The 26,106-nt window shown below is 46.6% G+C and overlaps 1 protein-coding gene across 7 annotated transcripts in view; it reads left to right on the top strand.

The window, feature by feature from the left end:
- The first annotated feature begins 234 nt into the window (after positions 1 to 234).
- Positions 235 to 26,106, top strand: part of LOC138295220 (zinc finger protein 182-like) — a 281,495-nt gene continuing 255,623 nt past the window's right edge. For 2 of the 7 annotated variants that reach the window (XM_069233397.1, XM_069233400.1), the window contains exon 1: positions 244 to 2,333. The gene's annotated coding sequence lies outside the window, so the exon portion shown is untranslated. Of the gene's footprint in view, positions 2,334 to 26,106 lie in introns of all 7 variants that reach the window. The other 5 variants (XM_069233395.1, XM_069233396.1, XM_069233399.1 and 2 more) reach the window with 5 other exon arrangements.

Here is a 26,106-nt window from a genome sequence, read left to right on the forward strand (position 1 = left end):
CCTCCCGGCTCTGATCAAACACCTCCGAGCTCCGCGTGCAGCCGAAAGCGGCGCGTGGAGGAGCGCGCGTGCCGTGACCGCGTTGCGCGCGTGACGGTGACGGCGGTGGGGGCGTGCCGGTGACCGGGTTGCGCGCGTGCCGTGACCGCGTTGCGCGCGTGACGGTGACGGCGGTGGGCGCGTGCCGGTGACCGGGTTGCGCGCGTGCCGGTGACCGAGTTGCGCGCGTGCCGTGACCGCGTTGCGCGCGTGACGGTGACGGCGGTGGGCGCGTGCCGGTGACCGGGTTGCGCGCGTGCCGGTGAGGGCGCCGCTCCCCGGGTTCATTCCTCTAAGGCGGAGGAGTCACTTCCGGCTCAGAAGTCCGCGGCGCCGGAGGGACCCGGGGAGGCGGAGGGAGCGGGAGGTCGGTGTCTGAGTCCGGACTGGAAGCGGCCGAGGCCCGAGCAGCAGCAGGCCCGAGGCGGGGAGCGCTGAGCTGGCACCCCGGCCCCGCCCCTCCCGCGGCACTGGCAGAGCCTGCCCTCTGAGCCTGGGGTGTGTAGGGGACCCCACGAGAACTCCCCACCCTCAGTGTCCGCCCGTGCAGTCCTGCTGCAGAGCCCCCCGAGGAGCGCCAGGGCCCCCAATAACCCCAAGAGCCCCGCTGTTCCCGCCTGCAGGGGCCAGAGCAGAGTGACCCCCGACAGCAGCCCCTCCAGTGCCAAGCCCACCTCTAGCCCCCCAGCGGAGCCCGTGCACTCTGAGGGGACCCCCTGCCCAGTGAGGGGCCCGTGCTGTGCACCGCCGCCTCATCCAGCCCGGGCTGCGGCCCATAACCTCTGACCCCCCCTCCCTTGGCCCCGTGCAGCCCCCGCCTGACCTCCGCTCCCCTCCTTGGTGTCTGCAGACCTCCAGGGAGGGCCCAGTGTCCGCTTTGCAGCTCAGGCATCGTAGTTCCCAAACCCAGCAGCAGCCTGGTCCTAGCTTCGGCGACCCCTTTCCAATACTGAACCCCAGAATCCAGCTCCTGCCACCAACCAACTCGCCCCCTTTATCCAGAGCACCACAGTGCACGTCCAACCGCAATCCATCTTCATGCGCAGTCTCTCATTTCAAAGCACATCCAGGCCCCCTGTAGCCCCCCATCTTTAATGTGACCCTCAGTGCTCACCCATCTACATTCTATTTGACTTGTCCCATCGTACACAGTTGCTTTTTTATTTAGCTTTAAGGTCCTTAATTTACAAGAGGCCCGACTACATTTCTTAGTGTCCTCACAAATAACATCCAGTAGCGTTACACTGACTGTCGGCTCTGAGATTAAAAAGTAACACATCGAATCCTTGCTGATAACCATAAACACTATCCTGCTGTTAGCACTAATCGCCCACCACCCATCCACGTTCACCTGTCTCTCAGACAAATCACAGCCTCCTTAAGGTGTCACACCTTCCTCTTCACAAGTATTCAGTGGCGGGCCTTTAAAGCTTTTGCCCTTTGCACTACACATGGCTATTCACCAGTGACTGTTCAAATCTCAGAACCACACAACCCTCACACGGGGTTAAGTTCTCCAACCTTGGTGCCAGTTGCTGGCTTTGGTCCTCCACCCTGGCTCCATTCACAGGCCTGCCCTGCAGCCCCAGTAACTCACACAGGTTAGAGCCCGCTGTCACTAGCACCAGCTGCAGACTGGAGTTCTCCCACAATTGCCCTCATTCACAGGCTTCTTTGACAGATCTCAGTCCACTACTACCATTTCCACTCTTCAGTCCTCCGACACTAGCCCCGTTCGCTGTCCAGAAGTTCCGCAGCACTGGTTCCAACACTGGGCCCATTCAAAACCCTGAGCACCTTATAGCGAGCCACATTACCAGGCCCCATCCTCCAGCACTGGCCCCTTTCAGAACGCTTCATGCTCTAGCACTGGCCCCACTCACGTCTACCAGCCCCCCGCAGTGGCCAAATTCACAGCGAAGAGTGCGCAAACTTTGCCTTCTACGCCATCTTTCATCCCTCTAGAGTTGCCCCCATGGGGCCTTGGCATGGCCACCTTCATGCCTCCTCTTGCCGCACCATATATCGCCGACCCACCTCCAGTGCTGGGGTAGCCATATGTGACTTGTGTGAGCCCGACGCTCTAGGGACACTGCCTTCCGGCAGGCACCAGCACTTCCCAGCATCCCCGCTGGAGCAGGCATCTTGCTGCATCCTTTAGTTCAGCGCCTTCTCTGAAGCCGGAGGCGCTGCCACCTCAGATGCTGCACCGTTCTTGTGCTATGTGAACATGGATTGGTAACTGCCGTGAGAAAGTCTGGATTGCACAGCAGCTGCCAGTTGTGATCTTGCAGGTAAGGGGTGGTAGGCGTCCAGCGCCATCAAATGTGAGGATGGCTCTTGCCATGTGCTTGTGGACTCTTCAGTCATTGTCCTGGCTCACTCTAGGCCTCCCTTGCTAAGGTGGCTGGCTCATTGGCTCAGACACGGCGAGTGATACATAGCACGGACGCAGGTATTTAGGCCCATGTCAGCCAACGCTGCCTCTTGCGGTCCAGGTGGGGGCATCAGACGCATACTCGGGCCTGGAACAGCAAGGGGCATCACTCTAAAGGTTTCCATATGGACGAACTACGTTAGCTACGGTGTTCTTTAAATACAAGCAGTGCTTTAAATGGGCCGGTGCTGAGTACCGGCACTTCTTTATTTTTAGAGGGACGGTACCTGCACCTCTCAAGAAAATCTTAATACTTTTAATTGGAGAGTACCTGCACTTCTGAGAAATAAGCAGGTACTCTGGTACCAGAGTACCTGCACTTCTGTTTTTCAATTTCAAGTACTGAATACAAGGCCTTCCCCTTGTCACCGTCTGGCTTTAAAGATCAATAGCTCTTTTTCAAAGACTGGTGTGGAATCTAGGAACATGGTAAATTGATTCTTTAGTCACCCCAAATGCTAAGTGTTATCAGTTACTTGAAGCAGAGCTGCATTGAGCAAGCCAGGCCTATGGGCTGCGCACTTGCACTTGTTGCCAGGCCTGGCTTTACTGTTGCTTTAGCCTCCCTGAGGCGCATCCGTTCTGGAGCAGGAGGCTGGCTCTGATTGATGGTTTGTTAGGAAGGTACGTTCTCAGGTCTGACCCTTGGCTGTTGCGATTTTAGCACGGATCGATTCCTCATATGTTGAAGGATTGCTCCCCGTCCTCACTGACACTGTTAGGTGTCTGTCCCCCAAAGTCTTATTTCATAAAACGGATAGATGTGCATCCAGCCGGCGTGTTCTGCATGGTGGGTCAGCCCCCCAGCCGAAGTCTGGACCCTCCAGTGCAGTGTGCATGTGTTAATCAGAGCGCCGACGCTGTTTCTGTCCATGTTTGCAAAGTCCTTAAACTTCTGCTGTGTGATGTTCAGGCAAACCCCTCCCTACACATGGTCTGTGCGGCCTTCTTGTGCACCCCTTCACAGGGGAGGTGTGTGTGTCTGCGTGATCCTTACAAGCCTGGCCGAAAGGAGGCCGAGTGCTGCATGAGGTGAACGCTAAGAGGCGACCAGCGTGAGTGAGGGTTAGTGAGTGAAAGGGACCGATTCTGCACGATGGCGGCGTTAAACCTCTCCCTACTCTGCACCAGGGCTGGGGCAGTCCCGATGGATGTGGGATGTCGTCCCCGGCCCTGGGTGCAAGCACGGAGGAGGCTTGATGCATTGTACGTCTCTCCTGGAAGGGTTTTCTCTTCTCTCTGCGTGTCTGGCTTGAATATTTATATTTTTCTGTGCAGCCGAATTAGAGTTGCTGCTTTTTTCAGTGAAAGCATTTTCTTTCTAAGAGTAGAAGGAGACAGACGTCAGGCACGTGCCTCTGATCTGACCCCTCCTGACCCAGACGAGCCCCCCAAAGGACGAGGCGGCCGCTGTTTGTTCTCGAGTTACACGCCCCCAGCCCTGAAGTGCTCTCTGTGTGTCCTGCCAGACTGGGCCCTGGTCCCCCCTCCCCGTCTTCTGTCCCCGAGTGAGGCGTCCCCATTGTGGAGCTGTCAGGGCTGCGGATTATCCCCCTGGGTGGGTCTGTTTACACTCTGCCCTGGCGGCGGGGGTCCCAGCACTGGTTGGTAATTTACATTCCACAGCAGCGAGGGAGTCCACGTGTCTGTCTTCGGCTGTTTACATTCCTTTGTAGTAAGGGTGTCCGAGTGTGTCTTTATTGACATTCTTCTGCGGTGAGGGTCCATCCACGTGTCTGTCTCCGGCTGTTTACATTCCTTTGTAGTAAGGGTGTCCGAGTGTGTCTTTATTTACATTCTTGTAGTGGTGTCCATGTGGGCCTGTGTCTTCGTTTATTTACATTCCTCCCTAGTGAGTGGCCCTGCTCTGCCGGTGTTTTTCACATTCATTAGTCGTGAGCAAGCCCTCGCTGCCTCTGTGTGTCTTTATTTACATTCTTCTCTACTGTTTATTCACGTTCATTAGTGGTTAGCAAGCCCTTGCTGTCTGTGTGTCTTTATGTATTTACATTCTTCTGTAGTGTTTATTCACGTTCATTACTGGTGAGCAAGCCCTTGCTGTCTGTGTGTCTTTATGTATTTACATTCTTCTGTAGAGTTGATTCACATTCTTTAGTACTAAGCAAGTCCTTGGTCTCTGATTGTTAATTTCGACTCTGTGCACTGAGGGTGTCCACTTGTGCGTCATTATGTAGAAAGTGAATTCATGTTCTTGTGTAATTTACAGTTTTCTGCACAGACTGGTGTTATTTTTGTGATTTTATATAGCGCAGACGTGACTTGCAGGCATTCGAGCCCTTCACTAAAAGCAGAACGTAATTATAACATATATAAAATATACGTGTAACAACAAAGGAGGAGAGAACACAAGATTAGCCTCCCTGTGAGGTAGAAAGCTTCACCCATACTCACTGCTTTTCTTTACGTTGCTCTCTAGTAGGATGTTCACGGTGTGTGTGGGTTTCAGTTTATTCTTCAGAAGTGAGAGAATCAATGCTTTTTATTTTAATTATTCTGTAGTTGGTGTCTTTGATGTGTCTGTTTAACTGCAACTTGCAGTGAGGATCTGTGTGTCTGTTGACACTCTGCATTGGTGAGTACATACAGTTGAGTTGCTAAAGTGTCCCTACTATGTTTATTTCTGTTAATAGGTGAGTCCTTGCGCGGTGTGGGTATTTGCATGCTTGGAGTTTGATAATTTACGTCCCTCTAGTAGTTTGTGAGCCCATGCTCGGGGTGTGTATACATATTTATATTTTTCAGCAGGAAGTCCATGCTCAGTGTGTGTATTTATATACTCTTTCTTTAGGAGTGAGCAAGTGTGCGCTCAGTGTGTATATGTGTGTTTACATTTCCCAATATTTAGTCCATGCTTGTATGTGTATTTACATTCTTTAGTAGCAACTCTATGCTCAGGGTGTGTATGGTAATAATATTCTTAAGTAGTGAGTTCATGTGTGGTGTATCTATATTTTTCAATAGCGAACGTGTCCATGATTATCAGTGTGTGTGTTTGTGTGTATTTACATTCCTCAGGAGTGAGTCCATTTCTTAGTACTGAGGTTATGCTTGTGCATGTATGTGTATTGTCATTCTTTACAGGTGGTGTACTGTGTGTGTGTATTACATTCTTCAGTAGTGAGTCCATGGTTGGTGTGTGTAGTTACATTCTTCAGTATTGAGTTCCACGGTCGGTGTATGTATTTATATTCTTCAGTAGTGATTGATGTGTGTATTTATATTCTTCAGTAGTGACTTCCACGGTCAGTGTGTGAATTTACATTCTTCAGTAGTGAGTCCACCCTTGGTGTGTGTATTTACGTTCTTCAGTAGTGAGTCCACCCTTGGTGTGTGTATTTACGTTCTTAAGTAGTGAGTCCACCCTTGGTGTGGGTATTTACATTCTTCAGTAGTGAGTCAACCCTTGGTGTGTGTATTTACGTTCTTCAGTAGTGAGTCCACCCTTGGTGTGTGTATTTATGTTCTTCAGTAGTTATTGATGTGTGTATTTATATTCTTCGGTAGTGAGTCCATGCTGTGTGTGCATGTGTATTTATATTCTTCAGTAGTGAGTACCACGGTCGGTGTGTGAATTTACATTCTTCAGTATCAAGTCCACGCTCTGTGTATGCAGTTTAATGTGAGCAAGTCCATGCTCGATATGTTTACGTATTTAAATTTTTCAAGAGCTAGGTGTATTTATCTTCTTCAGTAGCGACCAAGTGCATTTCCGTGGTGTGTATTCAAATTGTTTGGTAGTGAGTGAGACTGTATGTGTGTGTGTAGAAGTATTTAGGTTCTTAAGCAGTGGGCCGTGCTCGGTGTAATTTGTGAGTCCATGCTGTATGCTTATTTATGTTCTAGAGTAGTGGGTCCATTCTCACTGTATTTACATTCTTTAGTAGTTCGGGAGTCTGTGCTTGATGTCTGTATGCGTATTCACACTCTTCAAGAGTGAACATGTCCATGCACGGTGTATTTCGGTGTATCATTTACATAGCTCTTACTACTCCTGTGTGGGGTGCTGAAGCGCTTGCCTTCATGGCTAGCACACTACACTCTGTAGGGTATATGGTTGAAAGGATATTGTCTTTGTTTTAAGCGTCTGTGAGAAGTATTTCCACGTCATGCATGATGTCCACTGAGGTGCAGTTATTGTGCTTGGGCCATAGCATATATCTTTGTGATGGATGACGAGAGACATATACTCAGTTTTATTGCTTTCAGTATGCTGGTAGCTTTGATCAGCTCCGCAGGTTTCTTTAGTGCATTTCTTATATGATGTGGTCTACTTAGCTGATCACTGCACTGGGCTGTCCAATATGAGATTCTTGTATATAGTTGTGGTCCTTAGCTGGCGTGGTTGGAGGGAGATTGAAGTGGAGAGATCTGCTGGGATTTTATTATCATCCCATATCCTAGTGTCTTTGTGAAATGTAAAGAAGTGGTCAGGTTGTGTGAATATTTGGGACCTGTAGTGGAGGATTATATTCAAGTCCTCCAAATTATCCAGCAATGTGTGACTGAACTCTTCAGTTTTTACATGCCTTTTTATTTGGTGATGTTTGGTTTTTTTTGGTGTGCAGTGCTTGAGACTGACAACTCTCATAGATGATTTGTATTATGTACATTTAACAGATATAAGTTACAATTTGCTGCAGACCTCTCCATATTATGACCTTAGTATTACTGTGTGCCATAACTGTTGTACATAAGTATATAATGCCACAGCTAACATAGTTAAGCCCCTCTTAGTTTATATGCGTATTGAAAGAAATTTGCTGCTTCAGCTGTTTCAAATTTGTGGAGTGTAAGCATAGGATTGTGCTAGAGAATATAACTGTTATGGGCTCTGTCACTAGGATGTGAGTGATGCATATTTACATTCTTCAGCAGGGTCCATACTGGGTGTGTATATGTACAGTCTCTGGAGCTTAATGGGTTCATAGTCATCGTGTGTATGCATATTTACCTTCCTCCATAGTGACTCCATGCTCTGAGTGTATATGTGTATTTACACTCCGCAGGAGTGACATAATGCCTGACCTTTCATATATATTTATATTCTTCAGTAGTGAGGCCCTCCAGACTGTGTATGTATTTTCATTCTTCAGCAGTGAGTCCAAGCTTGGTGTGTGTATTTACAGTCTCCGTTAGTGAATGCTTTCAGAGTCATTGTATGTATGCATGAATGTATGTTTACCACCACCTGTACTGAGCCCCTGCTCTGTGAGTGTATTTACATTCTTAGTGAAAGAGTCAATGCTCGGATTGTGTAAGCATATATCATTCTTCAGCTGCGAGTCCATGCTCACTGTGCGAATGTGTATTTACATTACGGAGGAGTGACAGTGCTTGTTCATTTATATTTATATTCTTCAGTAGAGACTCCCTGCTTGGTGTGTGTATTTACTTTCTTCAATAGTGAGCTAGTCCATTCTTAGTGTCTATGTAAACTCCTTAGTAGTGAGTGATTCCAAGTGCGTATGTATGCATATTTACATTCTTCAGTGGTAGACCATGACCATAGTATTGTAGTTGGACTCTTGCTCTAGGCAAGACTGCTGGTTTAGGGATGGCAGCACCTTTGTTTGTAGATGACTAGGCCAATCCTACAGCAAGTCGCAATTGTCAGGTGAACCCTCCCGGCTCACAAGCAGCACCTCACCAAAAACCCAAACAGTAAGAGGTGATTTGTGGCAGCCGTTACTCATGGACTCTAGTGCGACATCTCAGGGGAGTTGTAGTTAAACGGAGGTTACGTTTTTCTCACATGATCACCAAGTCTCATTCACACACAGGCAATGAAGAAGATGCAGTAACGTTTTCAATAGATTTTATTAACAAGATTTCAGTTTACTGTAATAGAAGCCGGAGACCACCAGTAGCCCCTCAGCCCGACACCGGCTATACGCAGAACGACAAACTTATTTGTTGGAAGAAGTTCTTTATAACAAATCTTTTATCTTGTTATTTTTTCACACACATTTAAACCATAAATCACTTCAAATAAACTTCAGTCATATTTTATAACACATAAATCTTATTCATAAAATGTAACCATAAATCATCTCCTTGTGACAGGATCCCTTCCTGTACTGAATCACCATTGGACCACATAAGTGAACCGTACTTATCCTGTATCCAGGGGGGTGGGTGCCCTGACTTCACCGTTCCTTGCTCACACGCTCAGGGTTCGCCCCCCCCCCTCCAAACACCAATCTGGCAAGGGGTGCAACGGGGCGGCCAGGAGCGGGAGCCCCATGGCCCAACCAGCGATCTGGGCTCCCTACCCCTTAACCTGGTGTGACCATCCGCTGGTTGGCTCAGGACTTCAGGATCCTATTTCTGGTGTTAACCCGGGGCCCTGCCTTGGGGACCCCTCTGTTGCTTCTGGTTACTTTAATACCTCACTTTCTGCCACAAGGGCGACCAGGGCCCCAAAGGTCCTTCGCCCTCCCCACCCGCAAACCAGCTGCGAGAGAAAACCACATGTCGGAAATAAACTGGTCAGTACCTGCATCTGACAAGTGTACCATATCCTTGTGGAACATGTCGGGACCCTTCAAAAGTTTATGCGGGATGTTCCATAATCGCCCCGGGCCCGAGCATACCCGGGTCATTTCTGCATTGAGTCTACGCACCGACACATTGATTGTTCGTGATTTCATTCCTGGGCCCCACTTGCGGTGGGGCACCATGTGAGACCAAGCAATGGCCGCATTCGGGTATTGTTTTCTAACTTCGTGATTTATATATATAAATATATATTTATAAATATTGTTTCCCTCAGTGTCTTGCGGCCCATGCGCACCAAATCATTGCCTTCTAGGTGAATAATGATAGGATCCGGGAACTGGAGTCCCTCGAACATTCTAGCCAAAGTGACGAGCTTTTGCAGCTGTGATATTCCCATTCCGCCAACCCGCACCATCGGAAAGCCACGTCTTGGTTTGCCGCCGGATTCGGGTCATGGAGCTGTTGCACCTTGTAGGCTGCCCGTCGAACAAATGAATCCCCCAAGACCCATACCACGTGGCCCCATTGAACTGAAATGAAAGGAAAATTGAATGAGAGACCACACCTAACAAACCAGCATAAAGAGTAAATATTGATAAGACCAATTCAGGCCTGATGTAACGCTTATAGCAATTAGAGGGCCAGCGACCAATGGACTTCACCTCGTCAATTGGCAGCCCTGCGCTGGCTGCTAACGTAGCTGCCCCAATCTGGAATGAGTGGGGGGAGTATCCCAGCGGGTCAACCCCTACGGCCCTAAGCGATACTTTGAAAACCTCTGAGAATTGGTATTGAGATATTCATTCCCCGTTAGCATGAATAAAAAATGTGGTAGACCCCGCAGAAGGACGGACTACCAGGTATGTTCTAACTAAGCTCATCGGGCATAGGGGGGACCCGTTAGCCGCCCTGAGTGTGATGCGGGCCCCTCTCTTAAGCTGGTCCGTTTTTGACTTACGCAACAGTATTGTTAAATACTCTGGACTGGGCAGCACGTCTGCCCACTGAAGCCCACCTGCGTGATCGCCCCTGGATGTGCCCACTAGTTCCCGATGCGGAATGCACCATAAAAGTCTACAGTGAACGCTGCCGCAAATAAAGCTGACTCAAATTGGGAGGAACATACCGCGGGGAGACTGTTCAATAATACTGCTGTTATTGGGCGCCTTGTGTCTGATCTAATACCGTCCCCTCTAGCCCACCCGGCTTCCGCCTGTTTAATGATAAAGGTGTTTAACTGAGACTCCATGTTCCTGAGTCTCGCGAAAAAACAGATCGCGGCCAGCTAAGCTTTCGCGCAAGAAACTGGTCTACCTCTGTCCCTTAAATGCACATATAGCTGATTCGGAAAACAAGGCTGCGATTTGCTGTGACTTCAAGAACAGACTGTACTGTTGAAAAGCTCTCTCGTACACCCCCTTTGTACATGCCGCCAGGGATGTTGCTACTAAGGCTGGGAGGGCAGGACACCAATCTTCCACAGAGATGCTGGGAATTCTTTCATCTTCTCCGCCGCCTGGGGGTGAAACCTCAGAAAATCTTGCATCAATGAGCGAGATAGGGCATCAGCGGCATTGTTATTCACCCCCGGTACATGCTTAGCTCGAAATGTAATGTTGAACTTCAAGCAGGTTAAAATCAAGTGTTTAAGGAGGCGGAGTACAAATCTGCAAGTAGCCCTTTGTCTATTGATTGCCTCCATTACAGCCATGTTATCGGACCAGAATATTACTGACCTATCCTTAAATTTATCAACCCAAATGGTGACCGGAACAATGATAGGGAACAGTTCCAAGAAGGCTGTATTCTTTGTCATGCCCTTGTTTACCCAGTCTGTTGGCCAATCTGCTCTGCCCCACAAGGGGCCCAATATTGCCCCAAATCCCATGCTGTCTGCTGCATCCCTGAATAAACCCAACGTGGGGCTTGAGACTGCCGGATGAGGCCAAATTACTGCCCCATTAAAACCCTGCAGAAAAACCTCCCACATCCTTAAGTCCTCCCTGACTTCAAGATACAACCTGGTGTGATTGTGCTTCTCGGTCAAACCAGTCATTGATCTAGCGATTGACGTGGAAAAAGGGCGAGCCATAGGAATAATTCTTAGAGTGAAATTCAGCTGTCCAACCAAGACCTGCAACTGGTGTAGGGTGACTTTCTTCTTAGATAACAGCTTTAATGGAATCTTTGAACGCCCGCAGCTTCTCTAAAGGCAGACGACACCCCCTAGCCACAGAATCAATATCAATCCCTTGAAAAGTAATGCATGTGGAGGGCCCTTCTGTCTTGTCAGGTGCCAGAGGAACCCCAAAGTCCTTAAACATAGCGATCAAGGCCTGGAGGGCCCAGTACCAAAAAATCATCCAAATAATGTATCACATCTAGGTGCCCCTTGCGGTTTGAAAAGACCCACTGCAAGAAGGTGCTAAACTGCTAACAATAGCTGCAGGACACACTACAACCCATGGGCATACATTTATCATAGAAATAATCTTGAAATTGACATCAATGGTAGGGGGGACGGTTGGACTACTAGCCCCAAAGAAGGTGCTGACAGGGAGGCCAATGACTTCCGTATATCAGCTAACATGTCCGCCACCCCTTGACCTGGTACCATGATCGAATTCCCCCCGCGGTTCAGCAGTAGCACTCAAGGGGGGTACCAAAGTAGCAGGTATCGGAGACTGCTCAGGTAGAGAAATAGCCACAGGGGAGGACAATGGTGGCATCGGAGACTGCTCAGGTAGAGAAGTAGCCGCAGGTGAGGACAATTGTGGCAGTGGAGCTGGCCCCCTCCCTTTATTCCTGCGCTTCACTGGGAAAAACACAGCACGTGGAGCCACGTGTGACCGTCGAGGGCAACCACTGCTAGCCAGGTTGACCTCGTTATCAGGTGCCGCGTCTCCACTGTCCGAATCCCAATTCCCCAATTTCGCCAGAACCAGCTTTAAAAGCTGTGATAACTCTGGGGTCCTCCCTTTTCTCTTACCAGCACTTACTCTGATGGATGGCATTATCAGGTAAACTATTACAAATCCGCCAAGCCCAATAATAAAAGTTTCTCTTTTTTTTTTTTTTTTTTTTTTTTTTTTTAATTCCCGAGTTTGTCCCCACGTTTAGCACAGTCCCTTGAAAATGCAATAATCAGTGCAAATTAACACCATAACATGCAGTTGGCAATAGAGCTGATGAAAGCACCTTACTAGGTCTTAGAAATATATATATATGAATGACACACTTCTTCTAATAGAAGGAAAATCCCCCAATCCTAAACTAACATGAGGCACAAGCGTCACAAGCATGAAGAGTCACAATGATGCATGAAGCTAGTATAACCAAATACTGCACAGCGTGAAACCCTTAAAGCCACAACAATTAAAAAACATGCGCTTCTCCAAACCAACCACTCAATTCGAAAGAGGTTGGTGCGGTTAGCACCAGCATGAAGAGTAAAAATGATGCATGAAGCTAGTATAAACAAATACTGCACAGTGCGAAACCCTTAAAGCCACAACATTTAAAAGCATGCGCTTCGCCAAACCAACCACTCAGTTCGGGTGAGGATGGTGCTGTTAACACAAAAACATTTGAAAGCATGAGAACATGCACGCGCTCATGCGCGCGACAATGAAAAATCGGAATAACTCTGGTTCCCTTCCTTAAGAAAAAACACCACCTGAGAGATGGGTCCGAACCTGCTCACCTAGTGGTACACGCTGCGTCAACTCCAGACGAGCCCACACAGTAATACGAAACACGCCCATGCAGACTCCACTCGGGAGATGCTAAATTAGGCACAGCACGGGGACGCGTATAAGAAATAGCTCTACTGAATGGTGCAACGTATTTGAATTGTACGCGCTGACGCACGCATTACCCAAGTGTCGAGCCAGCCAATCCGCGCATCTTTTACGGACTCTAACTACTGCAGCAGCAGAAGGATCGCGCATACAAAATCTGTTCCTCTGGAACAGGCAACCAAGCTCGGAATCACCTGGAGATGGGACCGTGCACCCGCGAACACCGGTCCAGAAAACCTTTGCTGGACCACCTTTTTAGTCACTGAGCCGGCAGTTGCTGTCCTCAATAATCGGATCTGCAAACAAAAGGGGGGGCCTCCAATGACTAACCGCGCCGATCCTCCAGCTGCCACGACACAAGACGGCCGGGCCTTCCTGGGGGGGTTGCTTATGTAGACCCCCCCACTGGTGCGCGACGGCTGGAACTGGATCGGCAGCCGACGCAGCCCCAATGATCTCATTCCTTTTATACTTCCGCCCCACACCTCGCGAGGTGTGGGAGCGGAAGTACTAGGCCAGCCCTACGCACAACTAGTGCGTAGGGGTTTGAGCCACGGCGGCCCCGTTTCCTAAGGGGCCGCACAACCCCACCCCCCCCCCATCTTGGGGGTGGGGGGTGCTCTTCCCAATGCATGGGCTGCAATGATGAGGATAATAAACAATGTAAGAAACAGATTTGTAAAAACGAGCGTTATGAATATTAAGACCACCCCGCCATTTCGCAATAACATGAGATGTGAAATAGTCCCTAATACCCTAGCATGGACAGCCTAATCTCTAACCTAAAGAGAGCTAGGTGTGCTAAACTTAATCAGCCAGTACTATGTCCATGAGAAGCGCCCCTCAACCCGCGTTACCTTGGAATGAGGTCTCTAGACCAGACTCCTTGGGACACAAAGACTGGGTCTGCATCAAGGCAACGTGTAGCATAGATAGCGTTGATGGCATCTGGTAGAAATCCCTCTGATAACCTTGTCTGCGTGAGATGTATTTATACAGATCTTGTAGGACCCATGATATAGGTACATTCCCAAACAATAGATAAGAAGGCATGCTTTGGGTGGCAATAATATAAGCAATTCCCTGAAAAGTACATACGTGGGAAAGTACATGATGTGAATACCTACGTATATATCACTTGTCTTTGACGCTGATAGTGACGGCTTCACAGAGTGGCACTGATAACATGAAATCAAAAAATCTTCCAACTATAAACATACCCATTTTGGAAGAAATAATTAAATAAATGGGCTAAAACAGAGCGAGCTAAGTAGGTTAAAAGTCACTGGTTGACAAGGGCACAGGCCTGCAAGCCAGAAGGCTAAACTATCTCCTGATTCCCAGTAAAACTAAATAGGATCCACTATACCCTCTCCTTTGCCGGAATAAGTATGACACCATAAGGATGATGTCAGAGAAGGTGCATGATCCCAAGTTAAAATGCTCTGGACTAAAACAAACTAAACCTGCTATTAAAATCTAATGAAAAGCCAGCTAAAATAGCTAAAACATACAAAGAGACAAAATGTTGACCATGACAAGCACAGCAGGCCAAAGTTAAAGGCAATGTTGGCAAAACTTTGAAACTTTAGAATAAGCCAATGGTCGAAATTATTTAACAGTAGACATGATCTTGAAGAATGTCTTTGCAGCCATCAAAAAGAAGGGCATCCAGGAAGGAAACCACATCATCAGATGTTAGATCGATGACAGTATTGACAGACAGATCCACAAAGCAGTCGTGTGCAGCAGCCTCAAGCGCAGGATCACCCACGAGGGCAGCACCACCCAATGTGCCTAAAGAAACCAGATAGTCCACCAAGGGTGGCTCGTAAGTGGCCTTGCGAATTAGCGTCAGTCTCATGGGGCAGGACTGTGAATGAACTTTCTTCAGGAACATCAGCAGTTCTTGGTCCATTGGAGGCACTGGCAGAACCGCAAGACACACTGAAGGTAGATGTTCAAAGACGCACCAGGTGCAATGAAAGACTGGCTGCACACACCTTTAAGATTGGTGGAAATGACAGTGACCAATCATGCTCCAATTCCTCCTGCAATGGAGCACCAAAGAACTGTACCATTCGATCACTGCACAGCTGGGCTGGTGGTAGCAGCTCCATCACTCTGCTTAGCTGGGAAGGCACAACCACTGTGTATCAGGAACAGCAACAGCAGTATCCCACTGATAAATGCCAGTCGTAGGAAAACCGCCAAACACACTTGAAAAGATCGAATGGATGCCTAAAGGAATGACTCCGAAGACAGTCATTAATCCAGAGCCAGCAGTCTTGAAGTGCACAATCTCTGTACTGCTTGAAACGTTGAATATTCTGTATATCAGCTCTCCAAAGTGCTTGGGAAAGTTGGTATTTGATAGTGATTGTATCTCGGCTGATGATCTTGCTATCTGGAGAACATAAGTCTCTGTAGCCGATGTCAAAGCACTTTGTTTCTGGAACAGTAGCTCCTTTAGTCTGCTCAGCTTGTCATAATTTACATTAGTAGTATCAATGAGAGGCCACATTTCTGCTACTCTTATCTCTTGTGTGGGGGGAAATAAAACATGTCCGCAATAAGTTACAGTCTTAGAGACTGAAATGGCTTGGGCAATTCCTCGTCTCATACTGCAACAGCTTTGTTCGTCAGGGCCACATAACTTCCATTCAAAAGTATATGAAATGCTGGACGAATCAAAGGGATGGGAGTGCGCTTCATAAAACAGGCCAAGTTTGCGACCCTGTATTGCTAAGACCATGAAGGGACACCTGTTTGCAAATCATTGAATGACTAACAGTAGTATCACATTCACTTCCACTGAGAAAGACCTCTGTTTCGCCGTTCAGACATTTCTGTTCAAAGGTCGACTCCCACTCTTCTTAAATATAGCTATCGCCTAGCCGCTCGTATCTGCCCACGGCAAGATGTTTCAAGCATTTCGAAAAACAAAAGGTGGAAATGGGTAGATCTATAATGTCCTATACGAGCAATACTGTTGATAGACTTTCTGCAACCCTGAAAAGGCAACTTTTCTAACTTCTCTATATTACGCATGGAGAAACTCGCTTCCTTTTTAGCCATTGACGTTCCCTGGATAAAAATAATTTTAAAATTATTTTAAACAATTTTAAAAAGCAGCGAGAGCATAAACACTGAGGTTCTGGTTAGCAGAGCCTCAGTGATACAGTTAGGCACCATACAGGGAATACATATAGTCCACAAACGTATGAGCACTGGGGTCCTGGCTAGCAGGATCCCAGTGAGACAGTAAAAACACCCTGACGTATACTCACAAACAGGCCAAAAGTGGGGGTAACCAGGCTAGAAAAAGGCTACCTTCCTACAGCAAGTGGCTGAGTACTGATGTTTGGTAACTACAGCTGGTTTTGCTGAACCATCAGTGTAAATGACAGTAGGGTATGTGTGAAGCGGCAAGATGGTTAGAGGTGCGGGGTACTCCTGTTTGTATTGGAGAAATTCTTGTATTTGTAGTTTGGATCAAATATATAATCAACATCGGTGGCAGTCAGGGATGTTGCCCAATGAGTCCAACATGGATGTAATGCTTTAGCTTTAGGAACGCTAGCTTTGGTGATGTCCTCTAAGGCTGGCACTGGGGATAGCAACAATAATGCGTTTCCCTTGGGTAAGTGGCCTCTCCTGATGACAGCCATCTGTACTGCAGTTCTAATGTTTTCTGTGTGTGCGAAGCGTTGTTCTGCTTTGGAATATAAAAGTGATTTAAATGCTATGGGTACCATGTCGCCTTCATTAAAGGTGACTTAAGTGAACCCAGTGGCACCAGCAATTATTCTGATGACCAAATTTGTTTTGTTGTTGCGGGTGTGTAAGTGTTTTGCTTCTAGCATGTCCTGTTGCAATCTTCTAAGGATGCGTGTGTGTTCTACTGTCCAATGTCTGCTAGAAAAATCAGGGCGTATTAAGTCAGAGTGGATTGATGCGTAGTGCATAATCAGGAATGTATGTCCTGCCGAAGTTGAAGAAACCTAGTAAAAGACTGTAGTTTCTTGATAGTATTTGTGGCTGTACTTGAGCACATTTCTCTTAAAAAAAATGCGGCCAGGCTCTTGCCCTCGTTTGATAGCCTCTCTCAGTGTACTGTTCCTAGGATATGAGCTATTTCAGTTTTCTTAAAATTAAATTTGTAACCAAGGGCTGCGAATCCCAGAACCATTCGATTGACCCTGGCAGGATGAATGTTGAAGTCTTCGTCTGTGAGATAGATGTCATCCACATAGGACAAAGCTTTAGGATCACTGTCATCCAGTCTTGATGTTACATAGGCTGAGAACAGCCCTGAGCTGTTCTTGTAGCCTTGGGGCAAACGACAAAAGCGTTATTGTAAGCCAAATGAGAATGCACTCAGATCCCGACTTTCAGGTGCTAAGTTTTGGCAGAAAAAAAACATTGGAAATATCCATGGTTGTTTTGAATTTTTTATGCACTATGTTGTTAGTTAGTGCTGTGCTGTGGGAATTTTGTATGCACGTGTGTGGTTGTTTAACCCCTTCGCTGCCAGGCCTTTTCCCCCCTCAGGTGCCAAGCCATTTTTTGGCTATTTGGGGCAGTTTGCGCTTAGGCCCTCATAACTTTTTGTCCACATAGCTACCCACGCCAAATTTGCGTCCTTTTTTCCAACATCCTAGGGATTCTAGAGGTACCCAGACTTTGTGGGTTCCCCAGAAGGAGGCCAAGAAATTAGCCAAAATACAGTGAAAATTTCGTTTTTTTAAAAACAAATGGGAAAAAGGGGCTGCAGAAGAAGGCTTGTGTTTTTTCCCTGAAAATGGCATCAACAAAGGGTTCACTGTGCTAAAATCACCAGCTTCCCAGCTTTCAGGAACAGACAGACTTGAATCAGAAAACCCAATTTTTTAGCACCCACGAAAGGAAATGGCCCAAAACACAACATGAACACATCACATTTTTTCACAGAAAACAGTGCCTACCTGTGGATTTTGGCCTCTAGCTCAGCCAGCACCTGGGGAAACCTAGCAAACCAGCACATTTCTGAAAACTAGACACCTAGGGGAATCCAAGATGGGGTGACTTTTGGGGCTCTGACCAGGTTCTCTTACCCAGAATCCTTTGCAAACCTCATAATTTGGCCCAAAAAACACTTTTTCCTCTCATTTCGGTGACAGAAAGTTCTGGAATCTGAGAGGAGCCACAAATGTCCTTCCACCCAGCGTTCCCACAAGTCTCCCGATAAAAATGGTACTTCACTTGTGTGGGTGGGCCTAGCGCCCACAAAAGGAAATGGCCCAAAACACAACGTGGACACATCACATTTTTTCACAGAAAACAGAGGTGTTTTTTTGCAAAGTGCCTACCTGTGGATCCCCCCCCGGGACGACCTTGCCTACGGGGTCGCTCCCCTTGCGTGACGGCGCAAAAAAAAAGATCCCCGGTGCCTAGTGGTTTCTGCCCCCGATTCACCTAAAATCAGCTGATTTGCCCCCAAGGGGGGCAGAAATGGTCTAAATACAATTTGCCCCTCCAGGGGAGCGACCCCTGCCTAACGGGTCGCTCCCCATCTCTAAAAAAACGAACAAGCAAAAAAAAAAAAAGACAATTTTTTTTTAGCCCTGGCGCCTAGAGGTTTCTGCCCCCCCGGGGGCAGATCGCCTAATAACAATAGTCCGATCTGCCCCCAGGGGGGTAGAAATGGCCTAAAATAAATTTTCGCCCCCACCTTTCCCCCCACCCCGGGGAGTGACCCTTGCCTACAAGGTCGCTCCCCTTGCGTGACGACGCTAGTGCTTCCCCCGAGGGCCGGTCCCAGGACGTAATGGTTACATCCATGGCGCCACACGGGTACAGCCATGGACGTAACCATTACGTCCTTGGCGACTAATGGGTTAACTGTCTGTCATCTAAAACTATTCTATATGAATGGTCGGGTTTTGCACCAGGGGAATAAAAGGTTATTCATTGCAGAGACACAGAACTCAATTACACCCTGGTACTTGAGCCGAGTGAGGATCTCCCTCACTGGAGCTTTGGCTTCGTGTTTAACAGGATATTGGGCCGAGGTTGTGGTGTAGAGCTAATCAGTATTAAATGGTAAGGAAAATCCTCCTCCCAACATACATGATTGCGTTATACCGCAAAAGCCTGCACTAAATCCCAGTTGAGAGTTTAGGGTTGTTTCATCGCTTCTGGAACAAATATTAGAGAAAGAAGGCAAAATGACATCTTCCCCATGTGGAAGCTTACAGATGTGCTCAGGTGGCCAGTCTTTTTCGGCCAGTATGATTTCACAACTAAGTTCATCCCAGAATATTACAATGTCTCCCTCAATTTGGATATTTAAATCATAGACCCTGTTGGGTGGGAGAACTCACCCCTCCACAGTCTCAACTGCAATAAAGTTGCTAGGTACTGTTGCACCCAGATTATCGTTCAGACTCTGGCAACATATCATTACTTCTGCCACGCTGTCCAGCAGTGTCCCAGCCCACGTCTTGTTCTTCAGCAATATTCTTAAATTCACTGGCATTTTTACTTGAAAGTGTTGCTACCTTTTTCTAAACTGTGGCTTTTGTTGTGGGGACTTGTCTTTTTTGTCTGAAGACTGTGGTGAGTCTTTCTTCTGTTGCACGTAGTCAGAACGTTGCATCCTGAAAGGAACGAGAGGGACGTGAATCAGTATATCAGTCAGGAGCTTTTAAATGTTCTCTTTTTCTGAGATTATATCTGCTTTCGAAGTTCTCCGGGTATGGACAGTCTGCTCTCTGACTTCGTCTGTCTTTAATTTGCTTTTGTTTATCCCAGCGCTTTTTAGAACCCTCTTGTGCTTGTTTGTTACCTTCCTTAGGGATGGTACTCTGTAGTTCAGACTTTTTTGGCTTGGCTCCCAAGTTATCCCGTCCTATACTAGTATAGGTATCAAAAATTATTTTCAGTAGCTGTTTTTCCTGTTCCAAGTGTGGAATCTCTCGGAGCTGCTGGCATTTAGCCAACGCTACCGATTCCCCTTTAATGTTACTAAGTATTATTGAGGAGAATGCATTGACGTTATGCTTCAGTTTCATCCCCAAGTCTAGGGCTTGAGTAGCACCGTGTTCATTTTGGATTTGTTTGAACACTTCCAGTAAATTGGCAAGGTTCGGGATACCATGTGTGGTATTATACATCGCAGCGAAGACTGTACCCCATGTTCCTCAGTCATCCACTGAGGGAAACCATTTGGAATGGCAAGCACATTGTGAGAATAATGTTTTTCCTGTGGTCTTGTATGGGGAAACACATCTTCCAGCTGATTAGTTTTCTGGGCTATCCAGAATGGAATATTCTCTCTCTCCGTGGGCACTTTGCCCATGATAGAATGTACTGTTTGTGGGTTAATCCCAGTAGTTGCCAATTGATATCTGGCGGGTGCTGGTGGTGCTGGACGTGCTGTTGTGTTCAAAGTTCGCATTACGAACTGAACAAGTTATCTATATAGTGTTACTAGCTCATTGTAAACATTGTGCAGATCAGCTGCCTGCATGTTTTGTATGCCGGGGTGTGGTGTATATGTGGCAAACATAGGTCATGGTGGTCCGTCATTACCTAAAGGACCTAATCTCATGGGTTGTATTACGTGTGGTAGGGAGCCATTAAACCAGTTCTGATGTTCTTGATAAGTAATTGGTATTTCAAGATGCTTGGTACCGCTGTGGTACGTTCACAATTCTGTATGTGTTGAATGTGAATGTAGAGTTATCTTCCTCAGGAAAGGTAACCCAGGAATAGAATGTCTGTTTGGTAAGCTTCATTAGCTTCTACTATGAATGTGACATCCCCTCCTTCATCTCTTAAGCCATTCCCTATCAGATGTAATGTTAATGCATGCCTGACATTTTCGAGTATGCCATATTAGGAAATGTGTGACGAGATGGAACACCAAATGGGGAGAAAGCCCTTTTGAGGGTTTGAGCTTGAATAACCTACAGCCTAGTTAGGTGCTCCCTGTTCAGCTGAGGTGGATCTTCCCAAAGACCACGGATGTCTCTGGATAATGCTATTTAGGGTACCTGTTGTGTGTGAGACAGTGATACTTAGGACATCTGTAAATTAGTGCCAAAACACCATCAGTGGTGGTGCTGTGTTACAGTTGGACTCTTGGTTTAGGCAAGACTGCTGGCTTAGGGATGACAGCACTTTTGTTTGTAGTCGACTAGGCCAATCCTACAACAAGTCACAACTTTCAGGCCAGCCCTTCCGGCTCACAAGCAGCACCTCACCAAAAACCCAAACAGTAAAATGTGATTTGTGGCAGCCTTTATGCATGGACTCAAAAATGCGACATCTCAGTTAAACAGAGATTACCATTTTCTCACATGAGCAACAAGTCTCATTCGCACACAGGCAATGAAGAAGATACAGTAATGTTTTCAATAGGTTTTATTAACAAGACTGCAATCTACTGTAAAATGCATGGGCTATAATGATTAGGAGAAGGAACAATGCAGGAAACAGAATAGTAAAAAGCAAGAGTCCTGAATATAAAGACCCCCACCATTTTGCAATAACATGAAATGTGAAATAGGTCCTAATACCCTGTCATGGAGAACCTTCCCTCTAACCTAAAGAGAGCTAAGTGTTTTAAACCTAATCTGCCAGTACTATGTCCATTGGTAGCCCCCCCCCCAACCCGCGTTACCTTGGAATGAGGTCTCTAGATCAGACTCCGTAGGGACATGAAGGCTGGGTCTGCATCAAGGTGACATGTAGCATAGATGGCGTTGATGGCATCTGATAGGAATCCCTCTGATATCCTTGTCTGCGTGAGATGTATTTATACAGATCTTTTAGGACTCATTTCGCAGGTATGTTCCCAAACAATAGATAAGAAGACAGGCTTGGGAGCGGCATTTATATAAACAATTCCCGGAAAAGTGCATTGTTACTGTCACACGTAAGTCGGAAAGTACATAATGTGAATACCTACGCATATCACTTGTGTTTGACACTGATAGTGACTCCTTGACGGAGTGGCACTGATAATTTGAAATCAAAACATCTTCCTACCTATAAACATAGCAGCCATTTTGGAGGATATAATTAAACAAATGCGCTAAAACAGAGCAAACTAAGTAGGTTAAAAGTCACTTGTTGACTGGGGGCACAGGCCTGCAAGCCAGAAGGCTAAGCTATCTCCGGATTACCAATAAAACTAAATAGGATCAACTACAATATTTACATTCTTAAGTGGTAAGTCCATGCTTTGTATGTGCTTATATATCCTTCAATAGTAAGCAAGTCCATGGTCCTGTGTATTTGCATATTTACCTTCTGCTCTAGTGAGTGTGGTCAAGGTCGCATGTGCATGCCTATTTATCTTCTTTAGTAGTGAGCAAGTCAGTGGTTTGTGTGTGTGTATATCTATTTACATTCCTTAGGAGAGAGTCCGTGATTTGTGTATGCATGTTTATTTATGCATTTCACAGGGGTGTGGAATTTAATAAAATATCTACCTGTCCGTGGGACAGGTTGCTTCTTAAATCTACTTATTCTGTAAAAAAATCTACTTGTTCCTTTGGTGCCGTGTAGTGCGGTGACAAATTATGGTAGCAATCTTGTTATGTTAGAGCTCTGATAATAGCCTCTCTGGTTATGCCAGGGCTTCTGCTATAGTAGGGCTTGAATACTTACAATTTCTATCCCTACTACTGCAATTTCCCAATGTTGCCACTTTTCCTCAGATCTACTTACTGGTGCTGGTGGAAGCAGTAAGGAATAGTTCCAGGGCTGGAATGCCATTGAGACTGCAAATCTACTAATTTGCATGTTTTAAGGATTTTCACCAGCTCTTCTCTAATCTTTTCCCATAAAGAGAGAGGCTGGAAATTTACCCTTGACAATGGCAGAAGTAGAAGTTCTTCCAGGGTTGCGAAAAAAGTGTCTGGAGGGAAAGTGAACTTGTAACTGCTCAATAGATTTTCACATGAGCAAATCTACACATGCATGTTTGCTCGTGCTAAAATACAGTTCACAAATATTTTGCATGAGTACAATTTCCTGATCAACTTCTGTAAGTTCTTGTGGATTTATGAAACCCACTAATTCAAATACATATACCATGGGGGCACTTTTGTGACTTTCATTAAGAATTGGGCCCCCAATTAGATCTGGCAATAACAAATACATTTTGGTTTTTATTAAACTTCTATTTCTCTCTCTTTCTATAGGCTGGCTTTACTGTGATTGATCACATTCGCCTTTTCCACAAGGAGCATATTGGCACACAAAGTAGTTTTATTCAGTGCCAGGAACTACTGTGGCAATCAGTGGTGTAACGAAACTGGAGGTGCCCCCCCTGCAAAGAACCTGGAGATAACCCTCCCCCTCCAGACTGCCTCAGTGCAGGTGCTATGCTGAGTGGGGCCCCTGGAGGGGGCTGCGGGGCCCTTGTTACGTCACTGGTGGCAAGGTGTGCTTTTTGAGACCAAAAAAAGTTTTTGCATTTTGCCAATGTTTGTTACAATGGTGAGGGCCTGGCAGCTCTCACTACAATTAAAGGTTCCAAAAGCCATGTAAAAACAAGACACGCATTGACGAAACTTAAAGACTTGCAATTTTTTTGGGGATCGGTTGGCTTTACCAGTGCTTGTTTATTTTCATGCTTCATTAATGAACCATAAATATAAGTTCAAACAGCATTAACATATAGATATATTACCTCAAATGCAGATAGTTCCCTTCCCTGTAAACTGCCAGCCAAGGGCTTGTGCTGCACAGGGTTGGGCCTATTGTCCTAAGGACAACATAAACATGAAAACTTGTTGTCCGTGACCCCAAACAATATGTCCCAAGCAATAGGAATTCCACATCCCTGATTTCAGTTTTGATTTCCTGCTCTGTTTGTTCTGTAGTAGTGAGTAGATTCATGCTCGGTTTGTGTATATATATTTACGATCTCTGTGAATGAGTCCATGCTTGGTGTGTGTATTTACATTTGTTAGTAGTAGGTCAAACTTGAGTGTGTGTCTACTTACATTCTTCAGTAATGAATCATTGCAATGGTGTTTGTATGATGCCTATTTACACTCTTCTGTAGTTAGTCCATGGTTGGTGTTTTTGCAATGTCAGGGGTGTGGAATTTAATAAAGTAGCTACTTGTCCGTGTGACAGGTTGCCACATAAATCTAGTTGTCCTGTAAAAACACCTACTTGTCCTGCTAACACATGTACTTGTCCCTCTGGTGCCATGTGGTGCAGCGACAAATTATGCCAGCAAACCCATTATATAAGATCTCTGATAAAAGCATGATTATGACAGGGCTAATATTTTAGTAGAGCTTGAATACTAGCAATTTCCTTATTTTGTCACCTTTCCGCAGACATACATACTGGTGCCGGAGGTAGTGGAAAGCAATAGTTCCAGGGTTGGAATGCCCATTTGAGTCTGTGCAAACCTACTAACTACACGTTTCAAATGGGTTTCACCTACTCCTCTGTGTTAGCCTGACAGCCTTAGGGTGGTCATCCCCCAACTTTTTTGCCTGCCTGCCTCCCTCCATTTTTCTGACGCAGTTTTTGCCAGTGCTAAGTGCATATGTTCTCTCCCCTAAACATGGCAACATTGGTTCCTACCAAAGTGGCATATTTAATTTACCTTTAAGTCCCTAGTGAAGTGCACTCTACATGTGCCCAGGGACTGTAAATTATACACTACTTGTGGGCCTGTAGCACTGATTGTGCCATCCCCATAAGTAGCCCTTTAACCATGTCTCAGGCCTGCCATTGCAGGGCCTGTGTGTGTAGTTTCACTGCCACTTCGACTTGCTTTGTAGGTAAATGGCAGGACATTACCTTATGTGTTTTACATGTCCTGGTAGCGAAACAACCATGTATTAGTTTCCCACTACTGTGAGGACTGCTCCTTTTCATAGACTAGCATTAGAACTGCCCTCATATTCTCTTAAGTGGTAGATTTTGATCTGGAAGGAGTAGCCGTGTCATGTTTAGTATGGTAATAGAAAATCCTGCTTACTGGTGAGGTTGGATTTATTATTACTATTTTAGAAACTACACTTTCTGCCATCTGTGCCTTACAGCCTGTCTCCAATCCACGTCTGGTCTGTGCTGGTTGACAACTCCCCTTGTGCATTCCACCAAGACAACAGTGTAGGAAAGTACCATCTTGCCTGGCATGTTACCCCATTTTTACTGTATGTATGTTTGTTTTTGCCTATGTGTCACTGGGATCCTGCTAGTCAGGACCCCAGTGCTCATAAAGTATGCCCTGTATGTGTTCCCTGTGTGGTGCCTAACTGTATCACTGAGGCTCTGCTAACCAGAACCTCAGTGTTCATGTTTTCTCTGCTTTTAAAATTGTCACTGCAGGCTAGTGACTAGTTTTACCAATTCTCATTGGCACACTGGAACACCCTTATAATTCCCTTGTATATGGTACCTAGGTACCCCAGGGTATTGGGGTTCCAGGAGATCCCTATGGGCTGCAGCATTTCTTTTGCCACCTATAGGGAGCTCAGACAATTCTTACACAGGACTGCCACTGCCGCCTGACTGAAATAACGTCCATGTTATTTCACAGCCATTTTACACTGCACTTAAGTAACTTATAAGTCACTTATATGTCTAACCCTCACTTGGTGAAGGTTAGGTGCAAAGTTACTTAGTGTGTGGGCACCCTGGCCAAGGTGCGCCCACATTGTTCAGGGCAAATTCCCTGGACTTGTGAGTGCGGGGACACCATTACACATGTGCACTACATATAGGTCACTACCTATATGTAGCGTCACCATGGTAACTCGGAACATGGCCATGTAACATGTCTAGGATCATGGAATTGTCACCCCAATACCATTCTGGTATTGGGGAGACAATTCCATGCATCCCCGGGTCTCCAGCACAGAGCCCGGGTACAGCCAAACTTGCTTTCCGGGGTCTCCACTGCAGCTACTGCTGCTGCCAACCCCTCAGACAAGTTTCTGCCCCCCTGGGGCCTGGGCAGCCTGGCCCCAGGAAGGCAGAACAAAGGATTTCCTTTTAGAGAGGGTGTTACACCATCTCCCTTTGGAAATAGGTGTGAAGGGCTGGGGAGGAGTAGCCTCCCCCAGCCTCTGGAAATGCTTTGATGGGCACAGATGGTGCCCTTTCTGCATAAACCAGTCTACACCGGTTCAGGGATCCCCCAGCCCTGCTTTGGCGCGAAACTGGACAAAGGAAAGGGGATTGACCACTCCCCTGACCAGCAACTCCCAGGGGAGGTGCCCAGAGCTCGCTCCTCCAGTGTGTCCCAGACCCCTGCCATCTTGAATGCAGAGGTGTGAGGGCACA

Source organism: Pleurodeles waltl, chromosome 5, assembly GCF_031143425.1.
Source record: "Pleurodeles waltl isolate 20211129_DDA chromosome 5, aPleWal1.hap1.20221129, whole genome shotgun sequence".
NCBI lineage: Eukaryota > Metazoa > Chordata > Amphibia > Caudata > Salamandridae > Pleurodeles > Pleurodeles waltl.